The sequence below is a fragment of the Globicephala melas genome, chromosome 19, assembly GCF_963455315.2.
Source record: "Globicephala melas chromosome 19, mGloMel1.2, whole genome shotgun sequence".
NCBI classification, from domain to species: domain Eukaryota; kingdom Metazoa; phylum Chordata; class Mammalia; order Artiodactyla; family Delphinidae; genus Globicephala; species Globicephala melas.
The window spans coordinates 44,786,430-44,802,169 of NC_083332.1; the positions used below are offsets into that span (position 1 = coordinate 44,786,430).

At 46.7% G+C, this 15,740-nt stretch overlaps 1 protein-coding gene across 6 annotated transcripts in view; it reads left to right on the forward strand.

Moving 5' to 3' along the window:
- Window positions 1-3,962: 3,962 nt before the first annotated feature.
- The window catches only part of CDH3 (cadherin 3), a 108,026-nt gene continuing 96,248 nt past the window's right edge, over window positions 3,963-15,740 (forward strand). For 3 of the 6 annotated variants that reach the window (XM_060289517.1, XM_060289520.1, XM_030863547.2), the window contains exons 1-2: window positions 10,611-10,713; window positions 14,896-14,999. The gene's annotated coding sequence lies outside the window, so the exon portion shown is untranslated. Of the gene's footprint in view, window positions 4,460-10,610; window positions 10,714-14,895; window positions 15,000-15,740 lie in introns of those variants that run through there. The other 3 variants (XM_060289518.1, XM_060289519.1, XM_030863550.3) reach the window with 2 other exon arrangements.

Sequence of the window (15,740 nt, forward strand, 5' to 3'; positions counted from 1 at the left end):
AGATTTCCTTATACTTTATTGACAGCTACTTCTCCCAAGTTCTATATCATCCCTTGCTCTAGAAATAGGAATTCTTCTAGGGCTCCATCTTTGGATCTCTCTTCTTTTTCTACAGTCACCCTCATTGGGGCTCTCGTCTACTCGCAAGACTTTAAATACCTGCTTGAAAATTTTATCTCCGGCCCAAGATTCCATACTCATAACCAACTGCCTACTTGACACCTCCACTTGGATTTCTAACAGACATCTCAAATTTAATATGTCCAAAAATGAACTAACTCATGATCTCCCCTTCCCACCCTCATCATAAGCATGTTCCTACCTCAGCCCTCCCGTCTGGGAAAAGGCAACCCCATCCTTCCAGTTGCTCAAGTCCCAAACTGGGGAACCATTCTTGATACCTTTCTTTCACACCCCACGTCCAAGGTTCAGTAAGTTCTGTCTGCCAACTTGCAGGATATATGTGGATGGCCATTTCTTGTTGCCTCTACCATCCTAGGCCAAGTCACCATCATCATCTACGGTCCAGGTATTTGCAATAAATAGCCTCCTAGTTGGTTTCCCTGCTTCCACCCGTGTCTCTCTATGTTCGAAGTTCAGCACAGAGTGACACTGTAAAAGTCTAAGATTGTGTCACTCATCTTCTCAAAGCCCTCAAATAGCTCTCCACGAATAAAGACTAAAGTAAAAGCCCTATGCAGTACTGCCACCACCTGCCACCCTCCTGTATTATCTGTCTGACTCACCACTCGTCTTCTTTCTTGATCACTGTACTACGGCTCCACCAAACTCTCTGCAGTAACTTAAACACCCACGGCAAGCTTCCACTTCAGACGCTTTGCATTTGCTATTGACTCTTCCTGGAATCCTCTTCTTCTAGATGTCACCTGGTTTGGTTCCTCACCTCCTGCAGATCTTTGTTCAGTGAACCCTTCTTTGACTACCCTATTGAAATAGCAATCCCCGGGAATTCCCTGGTGGTTCAGTGGTTAGGACTCAGGGTTTTCACTGCCAAGGGCGCAGGTTCAATCCTTGGTCAGGGAACTAAGATCCCACAAGCCCCTTGGCGTGGCCAAAAAAAAAAAGCAATCCCCCTGCATGGCATGCTCCACCTCCCTTCCCAGCTTCATTTTCTCCATAATACCTACCACCACCTGACATTTACTTGTTTATTGTATGTCCTTCTCAAGAAGGTAAGCTCTGTGAGAGTAGAGATTTTGGGGGGTGTAAATTTTATTGAAGCACAACATATTTACAGAAAAGTATAAAAATAGCAAGTGAGGGGCTTCCCTGGTGGCGCAGTGGTTGAGAGTCTGCCTGCTGATGCAGGGGACATGGGTTCATGCCCCGGTCCAGGAAGATCCCACATGCTGCGGAGCCTGCGCATCCAGAGCCTGTGCTCCGCAACGGGAGAGGCCACAACAGTGAGAGGCCCGCGTACCGAAAAAAAAAAAAAAAGCAAGTGAGTAGCTTGATGATTGAGAACAACAACTTGCATATCTTGTTCAGTCCCCTGTACCCAGTACAGGAGATACTCAAATGTTTAATGAATGGTTGAACTGAGTGTACATGTTACTAACAAGGCTAACATTGAAAACAATTGAAAATAAAGTTGCAGAGGGATTACATACAGTGTGATAAAACTTTTAAAAATCCATATCACCTATTTTTTTTATCAACTCATATGAAGTAAAAGTAGGAAAGTATTAAAATACCAGCTTCAGAGTGGTGGTTTCCTCAGTAGCTAGTGGGGAAAGGGTTGGGAAGGGATAAAAGAAGACAAATTTTTTTAATAAAAAAGAAAATCTGTCAAATTATTAATATTTGTTAAAAGAGGCTGATGCATATTTGTTGTATGTGTCTCTGTGAATGTTAAACTCTTTTACAGTTAGTCTGCCTCCCTGCTCTTACCTGGTCCCTTCTCATACAAAGCCACTTCCCTAGTTCCCCTCGGTACCATGAGCCTGTCTGACCTGTACATCCAGCATGTCTGAAGCATTTAGGAGAAGGAATGATGGGCATTCATGCTCCCAAGGGTGAGAAGTCTGATCCAAGCCCAAGAAAGTGTCAGTCTTGGTACTGTCAAAATCAAAGTAGTTCCCCTCTCTAGAAATGCCATTTGAGGGAATAATTAAAAAGAAGGGGAGGGCAGGGGCACAGAGGGCTTCCTGTAGATAAGCAACATAGGTGATTATCGGCAGGAGTTGGTGGAAGGAAAGAACCAATTTTTGCTAGCAAATTGTAGGGAAAGCCCTGTAATTTTGGAAAAACACTTTTTTTTTTGGACAAACATTTTAATGGATAAAGGAGCCAAGAAATTTGGACCTGATATAAAGATGGTATTTTATTCTGCTATGACCAGATAAGTATTAGTTGTAGTAATTAATGGAGGTTTTGTTTTACCATGTGCTTTAAGAAACTAGCAATTACCAATTGTTCTTGAATTTTAATACTCATTTTCAGAAGTTAAGAGTTGTCACAGAGTTTTGGCATGGACTTTTCTGTTGGCTTAGAATTGCTGATAAAGCCTGAAAGATGAAAAAAGTCATATTCCCCTACATTCTAAAGGGTACCACAAGAACTGGGCACATGCTCCCACAGGATTCACTAGGAAGTCAGAAATTCACAACCTCTCATTCCTAGGCCCCCACTGACATATAACCGTGCAACAGGGTCAGATCCAGAGGAGAGGATCCTTGTGGTGGTAGGGTGAGTCCCTTGGCCCTCCCCACAGGGCTGGGGGAATCAGGCACCAAGAGAATGGCTGGAGATATTGGGGGCATCTGACATCACTGGAGCTTGCTGTCTTTATCTCCAGCAAAACCACAAGCCCACTTCAGGGCTACTACTCCGAGTTCTTAGGAGAGCTTGCACATGCGCCTGAAGAGTGGGTATTCGGTGGTAAGGAGGTGGGGAGGAATGTAACAGACAGGTGCCTGCAACTGTCTGGAGATTTCTGAATGGAGGGGTGTTCTGGTGGAGTAACCCCACCAGCAGAATGTGAAGGCCTCTGAGCGTCCGCCTTTGTGCTGTGCCTTGGAAAAAAAGGACAGGCCCACTCTCTCCGATTTCTTTGCCGTCAGAGGTCACAAGACAGGATTTCAGTGGATCCTGGGTGGGGTGACCATATGTATTACTGATCAGCTAAACCAGGACCATTGAGCTCATTCTCAAGGGGGAGCTAACCAGACGGGAAGCTGGGACTGTGCTGACAAACTGGGAGATATGTTTATCCTACGCCTGAGCTCCCCGGAGGAAAGACGTCAGAGGGTGGGCAGGAGCAATGGCTCTGTGTCCCAGGGGCTGCCCCACCAAACTAGCGGGTGACCCACCTGGAGAGGGGTTGGAGGTGAGGGCAGAACTAGGCTACCCCTCTCTGAATGAATATAGTGGGCTGGGATGAAGCTGCACACAGCCCACAGACTGGCGCGCATCTTCCTGTGAGGAGGCCGCCTGCTGGGGCAGGCCACCGGCCCTGGGCCCAACAGGACTAACACAGTGGACCGGCACCTTCCTTCTTATCCCTCACCTGACCCATGCGGGCTGGGCATGCGGGCATCTAAGAATCAGGTATGAATTTCGAGTTTTGAACTGGTCTCGACTAAGTTTTAATAACTGTAAGTAAGCACAAAATTGCTTTTTCTCAGGTTATGAGCTCCTAAAGGGGATTTGATAGCCTGGCGAGGGCGAGAAAGCCGTTTAAAATGGTGACACCAGACAGATTAGGTTTATACCACCAAATTTAGACTTAATAATAGAAAATCTGGGTGTGCCTTTTAAAGAGGTGTCAAAGGAAGCCCACTTGGACTTCCCTGTGGGTCCAGTGGTTAAGACCACGCTTCCACTGCAAGGGACAGGGGTTCCATCCCTGGTGGCGGAACTAAGATCCCGCATGCCTCCGGGCCAAAAATAAAAAAAGAAGCGCACTTGCGTCCCCTAACACTGTAGGAGTGCTGGGTAGGGAGTGTAGTCCACCTAGTGCGGGCCACCCGCTTGCAAAGGGAGCAGCCTCCCAGGTCTCCAGGCGCTGCGCGGCTGCAGACTACATTTCCCGAAAGCCTTGGCGGTGGTGCGCTTCGACTCCTGGTTTGACGTATTCCGCCGCTGACTGGGGCGCTCGTGGGCGAGGAACGTGGCCCTGGCGCATGTTATAGTCATTTTCGACATGCGCAGAGGCGAATGCGTGCCGCTTGGTGTTCGCTCCGTCTTGAGAAAGTGAAGAGGAGGCAAGAGCTTGAGCGCGCGCGAGGTATTTGCCCTGCACTCTGCTCCCGGGGCCAGGCTACGCTCCTCCCGTGGCCGCCACCAACCACCCACGCCCCATGGCTAGAACACGCCAGACCGGGGCCTTGCGCTCTCTCCCCCACCCCGGCTCTGCCTAGTGGCCGGAAACTGCCATCTCCTATCAGTGATCTGCTGGACAGTTTGGGGAGACGTTGAATCATATGAGGTAGTCTAGGTAAGTGGGGAAACTTAAGGTAACAATAGCTCCCCTCTCTGAAAAAAAAGTTTGGCTTTTCCTGAGGGGCTGTAAGTTTCTACTCCCCCGAAACACGGTCATAAAACCAGAAACACCATCTCCTTTTCCTCTCTCCTCCCGTCTGCTCTCTTCCTCGGTACAGGAAGCGTCCTGTGCAGCTAGGCTGGAGGGAGAATAATGAAGCCTTGAGTGAAGGGTTACACTCATGGTAATGGTAGTCTAGGTAATTAGGACCAACTCTTCCATGGAAAATAACTTAAGCTGGATGAAACGTTGAAAAAAGCATTGCAAAGAGCTAACAGGAGAGTGAAGAATTAAGGATCAGACTCTAGGAGAAGCAAGAGACTAAGTCATAATCCCAACACTCAAAGCTGCTTTTGCCTGAAGGCATTTGCTGGTGGAAAGAGACACCTGTGAAAGCCAGCAGTAAAGTTGGTGGACTTGCAGTATAAGGGGTACAAATGTAAAAGTGTTGAAAGCTGGGAGTCTGAATAATCACCCCACATTTGAACTGGGACCCCAAATGAAGACATGCTCAAGAAAATGTTAAACAGGAGATAAGCCCTGGCATAGACATGTCTCCCAAATTCAGGTTGTCTTGGAGGTGTAGAGATCCTCAGCCTTCAAACTCTATAACATTGACCTAGTGGTGTGCCCGGGTGTCTGACAAAAGCAAATGGAAATGATCCTTAGAGAAAGGTATTATCATCGTAGACATCAAAGTATTCACACACACACTTCATTTTTAGTAACTTCCAGCACATTCTCAAAGATAACTAGATACACAAGGACATAAGAAATCGTGAAAGAACATGCAGAATTAATAGACAACAAACACAGACCCAAACACTTCTGGAATTATCAGAGAAAGAGTATAAAATAGCAATTCTTAGTATTTTTAAAGAGATAAAAGACAAGGTTGAAAATATCTACAAAAAACAAGCTTTAAAAATTGGCCTAGCAGTTTAGAAAAAATAACCAAATAGATTGTTTTTTTTTTTTTTAAAAAAAAAAGCTAATTTAGGGCTTCCCTGGTGGCGCAGTGGTTGGGAGTCTGCCTGCCGATGCAGGGGACGCGGGTTCATGCCCCGGTCCGGGAGGATCCCACGTGCCGCGGAGCGGCTGGGCCCGTGGGCTGTGGCCGCTGGGCCTGCGCGTCCCGCAGCGGGAGAGGCCGCAGCGGTGGGAGGCCCGCGTACCGCAAAAAAAAAAAAAGCTAATTTAAAAAAACAACAGCTGTCTGTTTAGACAGCAAATTAAACATAAAAGAAGAGAGAATGAACTGGAATATCGGTGAGAAGAAATTGTCCAGAAACTATTATTGCACAGAGACAATGAGATGGAAAGTATAGAAGACAAAGTAAAATACCTTAAGCCATTGGGTAGAAAGCCCAACATAAATTTAATCAGATTCCCAGAAGGAAAATACAGAACAAGCTATATGAAAGACATACCAAGCTACAGATTCAAGAAGCCCAATGAAACTCAAGGAGCACAAATAAAAATAAGTCCACAACAGATACATCACGGTGAAACAATAAAATATAAAAGGTAAATAAAATCTTAAAAGCAATTAGAGAAAAAGATCAATTAACTTCAAGAAGTAACATCTGACTTCCCAATAGCATCTGTGGAAGCCATACGAATGGGGAATGAAATCTTCATTGTGCTTAAAATATCTGTCAACCTAGAAGTATGTATACAGCAAAATCTTTCAGGAATGGAGACACAAGTATCTTTTATACAGCTAAAAACGGTCAATACTTCTTGCTCTCTGAGTGACCTGGCGCAAACTTCTTTTAAATGGGGCTACAATTGTCCCACCTGTTGGAACTTAATGCTAGGATTGAGTTAATATCTGTATAGGACTTTGCTCCTTGCCCGCTCGTAGTTGGTGTTATTTAAAATGTTTGGTCCCAAGGTGAACAAGCTGGGGTTGTGGGGATGCTGCCCTTGCGGGGAACTCTCCGCGAGCGCGTCCTGGTAGGAGCGAGTGCTGCAGGGTCCTGCTGCCCGTCTCCCGGCCCGGACAACGCGTGCCTGCCGGTGGCCACGAGGGGGCGATGCCACACCGCAGTGGGTGCCCAGGAGGCCACAGAACTTGCACCAGGTGAGCCTGTTGCCGGCTTCCTCTCCTCTTTCTTCTTTCCCTTTGCGCCTTTAAAGGATGCTGGAATTTTCGCAGCACCTAAATAACGATATACTCCATCCACAAGGGATGCACCTGAGGGGGAGAGATCTGGAACACCTGGCAATAGGGCTGATCAGCGTCAGCGTCGGCTGTGGTCAGACCTGCAAATCTCAGGCAACACTGTCATAAATAATGCAAGAGGGGCTCAGTACCTCCGTGGGCAAAGTGGGTTTTTTTGCCACAACTTTTTCTTCAAAAAAAATTCAAACCAACAGAAACGTTTTCAAAACTGTACAATCAACAAACATTCATATATCTTTCATCTGGATTCACTGTCAATCCAATTTGCCAGGTTATTTACACACACATTTTATTTTGTTTTGGCTGAACCGTTTTAGACCTACTTGCAGACATCCTGACACTTTACACCTCAGATACTTCACCTGCATCTCCTAAGATCAAGGACATTCTCACACGCAGCCACAATACCATTATCACACCTAAGACGCTCAGCATGGATACAATTAAATACAATTAAATGATATACAGTTCCATATTTAAATTTCCCCAGTTATTCCAGTTTTGTCCTGTTTTGTTTGTGATCCAGGACCTGACCAATGGTCACCTCATTTTTTCTTTCATGACATTTTTTTTTTTTTGCAGTATGCGGGCCTCTCACTGTTACAGTGGCCTCTCCCGTTGCGGAGCACAGGCTCCAGATGCGCAGGCTCAGCGGCCATGGCTCATGGGCCCAGCCGCTCCGTGGCATATGGGATCTTCCCGGACCGGGGCACGAACTCGTGTCCCCTGCATCGGCAGGCGGACTCTCAACCACTGCGCCACCAGGGAAGCCCCTTTCATGACATTTTTGAAGAGTCCAGGGAAGTTGTCTTGTAGAAGATTCTACCATCTGAATCTGTCGCCTATTTATTCTTTGTGATTAGATTCAAGAAAGTCAGTTTTGTGTAAATACTGCATAGGCCATGTTATCTTTTTCCGATTACATCGTATCAGGAGGCCCATCACATAGGCCTGTACTATATTAGTGACACTAAGTTTGACCACTGGGCTACATGTGACAGTTTCCTGTCATAAACAATACTCTTTAAACATTAACTCCCCATTTCCCCCTCTCCAGCCCTTGTCAATTATACCACCATTATACTTTCTGTCTATGATTTTGACTACTCTAAATACCTCATATATTTATTTATTTATTTTGGGCTGTGTTGGGTCTTCGTTTCTGTGCGAGGGCTTTCTCTAGTTGTGGCAAGCAGGGGTCACTCTTCATCGCGGTGCGCAGGCCTCTCACTATCGCGGCCTCTTGTTGCGGAGCACAGGCTCCAGACGCGCAGGCTCAGTAGTTGTGGCTCATGGGCCTAGTTGCTCCGCGGCATGTGGGATCTTCCCAGACCAGGGCTCGAACCCGTGTCCCCTGCATTAGCAGGCAGATTCTCAACCACTGCGCCACCAGGGAAGCCCTAAATACCTCATATAAGTGAAATCATACAGTATTTTTCTTTTTGTGAGTTGCTTATTTCACTTAGAATAATGTCTTCAAGTTTTATCCATGTTATAGCATATTACAGAATTTCCTTCCTTTTTAAGGCCAAATAATATTCCGTGGAGTGTATTGGATTGGTCAAAAAGTTTCTTTCGGGCTTTTCTGTAACACCGTACAGAAAAACCCAGAGGAACTTTTTGGCCAACCCAATATATACCACTTTTCGGTAATCTATTCATCAATCAGACACTTGGGTTGCTCCCATGTTTTAGCTATTGTGAATAAGGCTACTATGAACATGGGTGTACAAATGTCTCTTCAAGACCCTGAAGAGGGTCTTGGATAATTCTTAATTCTTTTGGATATAGAATTGCTGGCTCATATGGTAATTCTATTTTTAATTTTTTGAGGAACTTCCATACTGCTTTCTACAGCGACTGAACCATTTTACATTCCTACTAACAGTGCACAAGGGTTCCAGTTTCTTCACATCCTTGTCAACACTTACTGTTTTCTGGGTTTTTTTTTTAAATAAATTTATTTATTTATTTTTTGGCTGCGTTGGTTCTTGGATGCTCTGTCGCGGTGCGCGGGCTTCTCGTTGCGGTGCGTGGGCTTCTCTTGTTGCGGAGCACAGGCTCTAGGCGCATGGGCTCTAGAGCTCAGGCCCAGTAGTTGTGGTGCACGGGCTTAGTTGCTCTGCGGCTTGTGGGATCTTCCCAACCAGTGATCGAACCTGTGTCCCCTGCATTGGCAGGTGAATTCTTAACCACTGCGCCACCAGGGAAGTCCCTGTTTTCTGGCTTTTGGATAGTAGCCATCCTAATGGATGTGAGGTTGTATCTTGTAGTTTTGGTTTACATTTCCCTAACGATCAGTAATGTTGAGTATCTTTTCATGTGCTTATTGGCCGTTCATATGACTTCTTTGGGAAAATGTCTATTCAAATCTTTTGCTTATTTTTGAATCAGGTTGTTTGTTGTTTTGTTATTGAGTTTTAGGAGTTCTCTATATATTCTGGATATTAATCCTTTACCAGAAATATGCATATGTGTGTATATATACATATATATATTTAAAACCTGAAAAACAGTACTAGAGATTGTTTATGGATACATGCATATGGAGTAAATATATAAAGCTGTGTACAGGAATGGTCAGCACTATATTCAGTGAGTGATGTTTGGGGCAGAGGGTGGGGATAGGGTCAGGTGCATAGGAAGCTTCAACCATAGCTGATGAGTTTTATTTATTAGAGTAGATCATGGTTAAATGGATGTTCATTATGTTGTTTTCCCTTTTTGTGTGTACACCTGAGATTATTTCACAATTTTTTTTTTTTTTTTGCAGTACGCGGGCCTCTCACTGTCGTGGCCTCTCCCGCTGCGGAGCACAGGCTCCGGACGCGCAGGCTCAGTGGCCATGGCTCACGGGCCCAGCCGCTCCGCGGCATGTGGGATCTTCCCGGACCAGGGCACGAACCCGTGTCCCCTGCATCGGCAGGCAGACTCTCAACCACTGCGCCACCAGGGAAGCCCCACAGAATTTTAAAAAACAAAATGTAGTGGTTTTTTAAAAAATGTTTATTTATTTATTGGCTGTGTTGGCTCTTTGTTGCTGCCTGAGGGCTTTCTCTATTTGCAGAGAGCGGGGCTGCTCTTCATTGCGGTGCATGGGCTTCTCATTGCGGTGGCTTCTCTTGTTGCGGAGCACGGGCTCTAGGTGCACGGGCTTCAGTAGTTGTGGCTCACGGGCTCTAGAGTGCAGGCTCAGTAGCTGTGGCGCATGGGCTTAGTTGCTCCACGCATGTGGGATCTTCCCGGACCAGGGATGCAACCTGTGTCCCCTGCATTGGCAGGCCATTTTTATCCACTGCGCCACCAGGGAAGCCCAAAATGTAGTTTCTTAAAGAAAAAAAAAAAAAGCTTTACTTTATTGAGCAACTACTAGGTTCAAAAAGCTTAACATTCATTATTTACTTTAATCCCCACTTCACCCCTTTAATCACTTGCCACCACTCTGCCCTTTGTCTACTCCACTCCAGTCACACTGGCCTCCCTACTGCCTTTTTTTTGTGGGGGCGGGGTGTGTGTTTGGCTGTGTTGGGTCTTTGTTGCTGTGTGTGGGCTTTCTCTAGTTGCGGTGAGCAAGGGCTACTCTTACGTGTGGTGCGTGGGCTTCTCATTATGGTCACCCCTTACTGGGCTCCCTTCAAGGTGAGAAACCTGCCCGCAGAGCGGGCGCGTTTGGTGGGGCCGAGCTAAGAGTGTGTCCAAGGCGTGCACGAGGGCTCCATCGCCCCTTCCATCTCCGGGGATCTCCGGAGTAGCCCCCACCGGCCTCAGCACATGGGAATCGGCGGTCACCAACGTAGAGCTGGCCGCCACTCGAACTCCCCTCCCCCCCAATCCATCCCCGCTCCTCACGCCCCTTCTCCGGCTCGCCACTCTCGGCGCTCGCCTGTCTCTGCCCTGGCCCCACGTGCGCGCGTGCTCGGATGCTCTGCCCGGTAAGTGCTGGCGGGAGCGGCGACAGCGGCGGGAGGTTCGGTTGTCGCCCGTTGCTGCGTGGCACCGTGCTTGTTGGCCGCCATTGCAGGTCAGGCTGCGGGGAGCGAGGGCCGAGCCTGGAATGGGGGCGAGGGAGCGGGAAACTAGGGAGCTGGGGCTGGGCGGGGCACGCGGCTCGAGGAGAAGAATGGCGAGCTGAGGGGCACGGAGCAGGGGAGGCCGGGAAGGGGGAGGGGAATGGGGAGGGCCGTGCAGAGGCGAGGGCGACCCAGAGGGGCCCCTGGTAGGAGGGCCGGGAATTTGGAGAAGGGAGCAATGTGGAGTCAGAAGGTGGAGGGAAGGAAGGGAGCGAGCAGGGCAGAGCGGGAGAAGGGCTGAAGGAGTGGCCGAGCGTGGGCGGAGGACGGAGAAGGGGGCGGCGCGGGCCGGAACCTCGAGGTACGTGCAGAAAGGGGCTCTTCCCTGTGTGGGGAGGGAACCCAGCACGGGATGCTTGCAAGAGTGGGGTAGAACTGGAACCCAGGAAGTAGCGGGAACATCAAAAAGGAGACTTAGCTGGGTATAGGACTGTGAGGTTCCTTCGAGGGGACATTTTAAGTCGTGGGGGAGAGGCTGCCGGGAGCGGTAATTGGGAGGGTGGTTGGAAGGAAGAGACAGTCTGGAGAGTGATCCAGCTTCATTTGTGGGCAGAGTGAGAGACGAGATAAGAGTGGGGTGGAGTCGGGTCCTGGAGGAGTGAAGTACTTTAGAATTGAGGGGGGAATTAAGGAACGATTTGGAAAATGAGGGTGGTAGAGGGATAACGTTTAAAGAGTAATCTTTGGGAGGAGGGAGAACGGTTTGGAAAGACTATTCTGGGGGTGGGGAGTGGAGGAAGGCAGTTTAAAGAATAGTTTCCTTGGGAGGTAGGAGAAAGGGTAAACAGCTTGGTGAGAGGTCCTAGAGAAATTCTCAGGGTAATTTGGAGGGGGATGGGGAAGAGAGGGGAAGCGGATGGAGAAGTCCCAGAAAGTGGGCGGGGCTAGAAACAGGAAGTGTTTGTAGGTCAAATTGAAGGGAGGGGAGGGGGTCGGGGAGAGGGTGGAGAAGATGGGGGCTGGTGGGAGGGGAATCCAGTACAGAGGGAGACCTCAAGTAGAGCTATAAAGGAAGGGGCTTTGGGGAAAATAGGGTGCCACAGCAGTAGGAGGAGGAAGGGTAGAAGGGGCCGCAGAGTAGCAGAAGATGCAGAAAACTGGAGGAACTCTGATCGACTGAAGCCATCTTTTCTGCCCATTGTCTACAAATACCAGTAATTGATTCCCTCCTCATGGGAATCTTAAAATGTGATAGGAAAGTAAAAAAAAGTTTGGCCAAAAAGTTCGTTCAGTTGTTTCAGCAAGATGACTCTAGTAGGGCTTAGTTTCTTTAACTTCGTTAAAAACAATTTTGCTAGATTATATTGTGGCAGCATTTTAAAAAAACTTATAAGGAAGAAAAAAAGCAACATTTTTGGCATATTATACTTTATTATTTCAAGAAAGGTAGAAACGCAACTGAAACAAAAAAAAGATTTGTGCAGTGTATGGAGAAGGTGCTGTGACTGATCGAACGTGTCAGAAGTGGTTTTTGAAGTTTCTTGCTGGAGATTTCTTGCTGGACCATGCTCCACAGTTGGGTAGACCAGTTGAAGTTGATAGCGATCAAATCGAGACATTAATTGAGAACAATCAACGTTATACCATGCGGGAGATAGCCGACATACTCAGAGTATCCACATCAAGCGTTGAAAATCATTTGCACCAGCCTGGTTACGTTAATCGCTTTGATGTTTGGGTTCCACCTAAGTTAAGCGAAGAAAACCTTCTTGACCGTATTTCCACATGGGATTCTCTACTTAGACGTAACAAAAATGTTCCGTTTTTAAAATAAATTGTGACGGGCAATGAAAAGTGGATACTGTACGGTAATGTGGAATGGAAGAGATCGCCGGGCAAGTGAAATGATCCACCACCAACCACACCAAAGGCCGATCTTCATTCAAAAATGGTGATGTTGTGTATATGGTGAGATTGGAAAGGAGTCCTCTATTATGAGCTCCTTCCAGAAAACCAAACGATTAATTCCAACAAGTACTGCTCCCAGTTAGACCAACTGAAAACAGCACTTGACGAAAAGCGTCCGGAATTAGTCAACAGAGAACGCATAATCTTCCATTAGGATACTACAAGACTGAATGTTTCTTTTTTTCTTTTTTTTTTTTTTGCTGTACGCGGGCCTCTCACTGTTGTGGCCTCTCCCGTTGCGGAGCACAGGCTCCGGACGGACAGGCTCAGCGGCCATGGCTCACGGGCTCAGCCGCTCCGCGGCATGTGGGATCTTCCCAGACCGGGGCACGAACGCGTGTCCCCTGCATCGGCAGGCGGACTCTCAACCACTGCGCCACCAGGGAAGCCCCAAGACTGAATGTTTCTTCGATGACCAGGCAAAAACTGTTACACCTTGGCTGGGAAGTTCTGATTCATCCGCCATATTCACCAGACATTGCACCTTCGGATTTCCATTTATTTCGGTCTTTACAAGATTCTCTTAATGGAAAAATTTTCAGTTCCCTGGAAGACTATAAAAGACACCTGGAACAGTTCTTTGCTCAAAAAGATAAAACGTTTTGGGAAGATGGAATTATGAAGTTGCCTGAAAAATGGCAGAAGGTAGTGGAACAAAATGGTGAATATGTTATTCAATAAAGTTCTTGGTGAAAATGAAAAATGTGTCTCTTATTTTTACTTAAAAACCGAAGGAACTTTTCGGCCAGCCCAATATTATCCACTTTATAGGTAGGTAAACTAAGCTCAGAGGAATGAAATAATTTGCCCAAGGTCATGTAGCTAATAATGGTGGAGTCAGTTCCATCTCACACTCAGAATAAAGCCCAAGTTCTTTTGACAAAGAGCTACAAGGACCTCTCTGATCTGAGCCCTGCCTGCCCCCCTAATCAACTCAAACACAAGTTTATTCCTACCTCAGGGCCTTTACACCTGCTATTTTTACTCCAAAACTGCTTTTCACTGGGCTGACTCCTTCTTACCCTTAAGGTCTTGATTCAAATACAAGGCTTTCCTGATAACACAATGACTTTTTGTCTCTTTAACCCATTTTAGTTTACATGTTGTATTTTTTATTTGCTTACTGTCTAACATCTGTTCCCACTACTCCCACCCCTCATGAGGACAGGGGCTTTGCCTGCTTTGTTCACTGCTATATCCTTAATGCTGGCACATAGTAGGTGCTCAATAAGTATTTGCTGAATGAATGACCTTACAGGGAGGTAAAACAGTTAAAAACAATCTAACTCAGTTCTTTGGGCATCTTGAAATAACAATTCTTGCATGGTGAGCTTCGAAGATTAAAAAAATAAAAGAAGTCACAAGGCCTAGAACCACAGGATATATTTTTAAAGAAATGAGAGTTTCGATTATCCCACCACTCACAGGCTGGACCTGGGGGTGTTCACAGGGCTCTGTGCTCTGAGAGCCCTTTGTCTCCAGAGAAGGAGGAACCCTGGCAGGAAGGGTGAGCAATCCACCAGCACCACTATTTGGGTAATAACTAGGCCTTTTCTTCCCAGGCTTGTTCTGCTGCTCCCCACACCCCTTCCCACAGGCAGAAATCTTCTCTATTTAACCAGGAACTGGAGCTCTCTGAAGACCCTGGAGGTCAACCATGAATTGAATAAGGTGTGACAGGCAGAGAGAGCAGTACTTGATGAGGGAGGCTGAGTTCTTGTGATCTTGGACAAGGAAACTTTTCTTTCTCTCCCTTTTTTTTTTTGCTGGTGGGGGGGTTGGCTACCATGGGGGCTTGAGTAAAGAGAGTTGAATTAATCATCTCAGTTCCCAGCAAGGCTTCTCTCTGGTTTTATTAATTCACACATTCATTCATTTCTTTTTATCCCTATCCTCCACTCCCATTACCCTCCTCCCCCATTCTGTTTAATAAAATACCTCTGAATTTGTGTGTAGCTTTGTCAAATGTATAGTGTTGTCTCATGTGAATGTGAATTTAATTTTTTAATTAAAAAGGATCTACTATAAATCACTTCTGTTCCTTACTCTGGTAGTCAGTAAGAAACTCCTGGTATTCATATCTTTGAGCAGTCCCCTCTTGCACTGCATAGAGGTGACCTTACTCAACAAACAGGATATTGCAAGGATAACTGTGCAAATTCCAAGGCTAGGGGATGAAAGACATCACAGTATCCTCTTTCTGTCTCATTGATCACCCACTCTAGGGGAAGCCGGCTACCATGCTGTGAGGACACTCAAGCAGCCCTATGGAGTGGTCTAAGAGGAGCTGAGGCCTCCTGCCAACAGTTATTACCAACTTACCAGCCATGTACGTGAGCCATTTTGAATGATTCTCCCGCCCCAGTCAAACCTACAGACGACTACAGCCCCAGCAACATCTTAACTGCAACCTCATGAGAGATCCCAAGCCAGAGCCAGTTAGTCAAGCCATTCCCAAGTTCCTGACCCACAGGAGCCTTGTGAGATAATAATGTTTATCTAACTCTCCTGTGTCACAACATATTCTTTTTTCCCCCACCATTTAAAAATGTAAAAATCATTCTCAGCTTGAGCCGAGCTGTACAAAAACAGGTGACGTGTCACATTTGGCTCACAGGTCTTCGTTGACTCACAGTCTGCTTAGCTGGTTTGAATCGTTGCATAATTGTAATTGTTCCATAATGTGCCTTCACCCTATTTTGCATATTTACTCCCAGTGAGGGGCATTCAGTTTTTCTCCTACTCCCAGCTACCACCGACAACAGCTGCCGTGAACATCCTCGGCCTTGTGGGAAGGGCCCTGGGATATTTGTCCAGGAGTGGAATCGCTGGGTTTCAGGGTCTTAGTCTACACTCAGCAGTGCCACATGAGAGTCCCATTTCCCCACACCCTACCAACACTTGGTGTTATCCAACTTCCTAATGTTTGATAGTCCGTGACTTGGTTTCTCCTCTTTGTTTGGCTTGCATTTCCCTGATAACTAATGAGTTTGAACATCTCTTTGCCTAGTAGCACACATTTAGGTTTCCTCTCTAAGTTGCCTATTCGTGTTTTCACCCATTTTTCTAT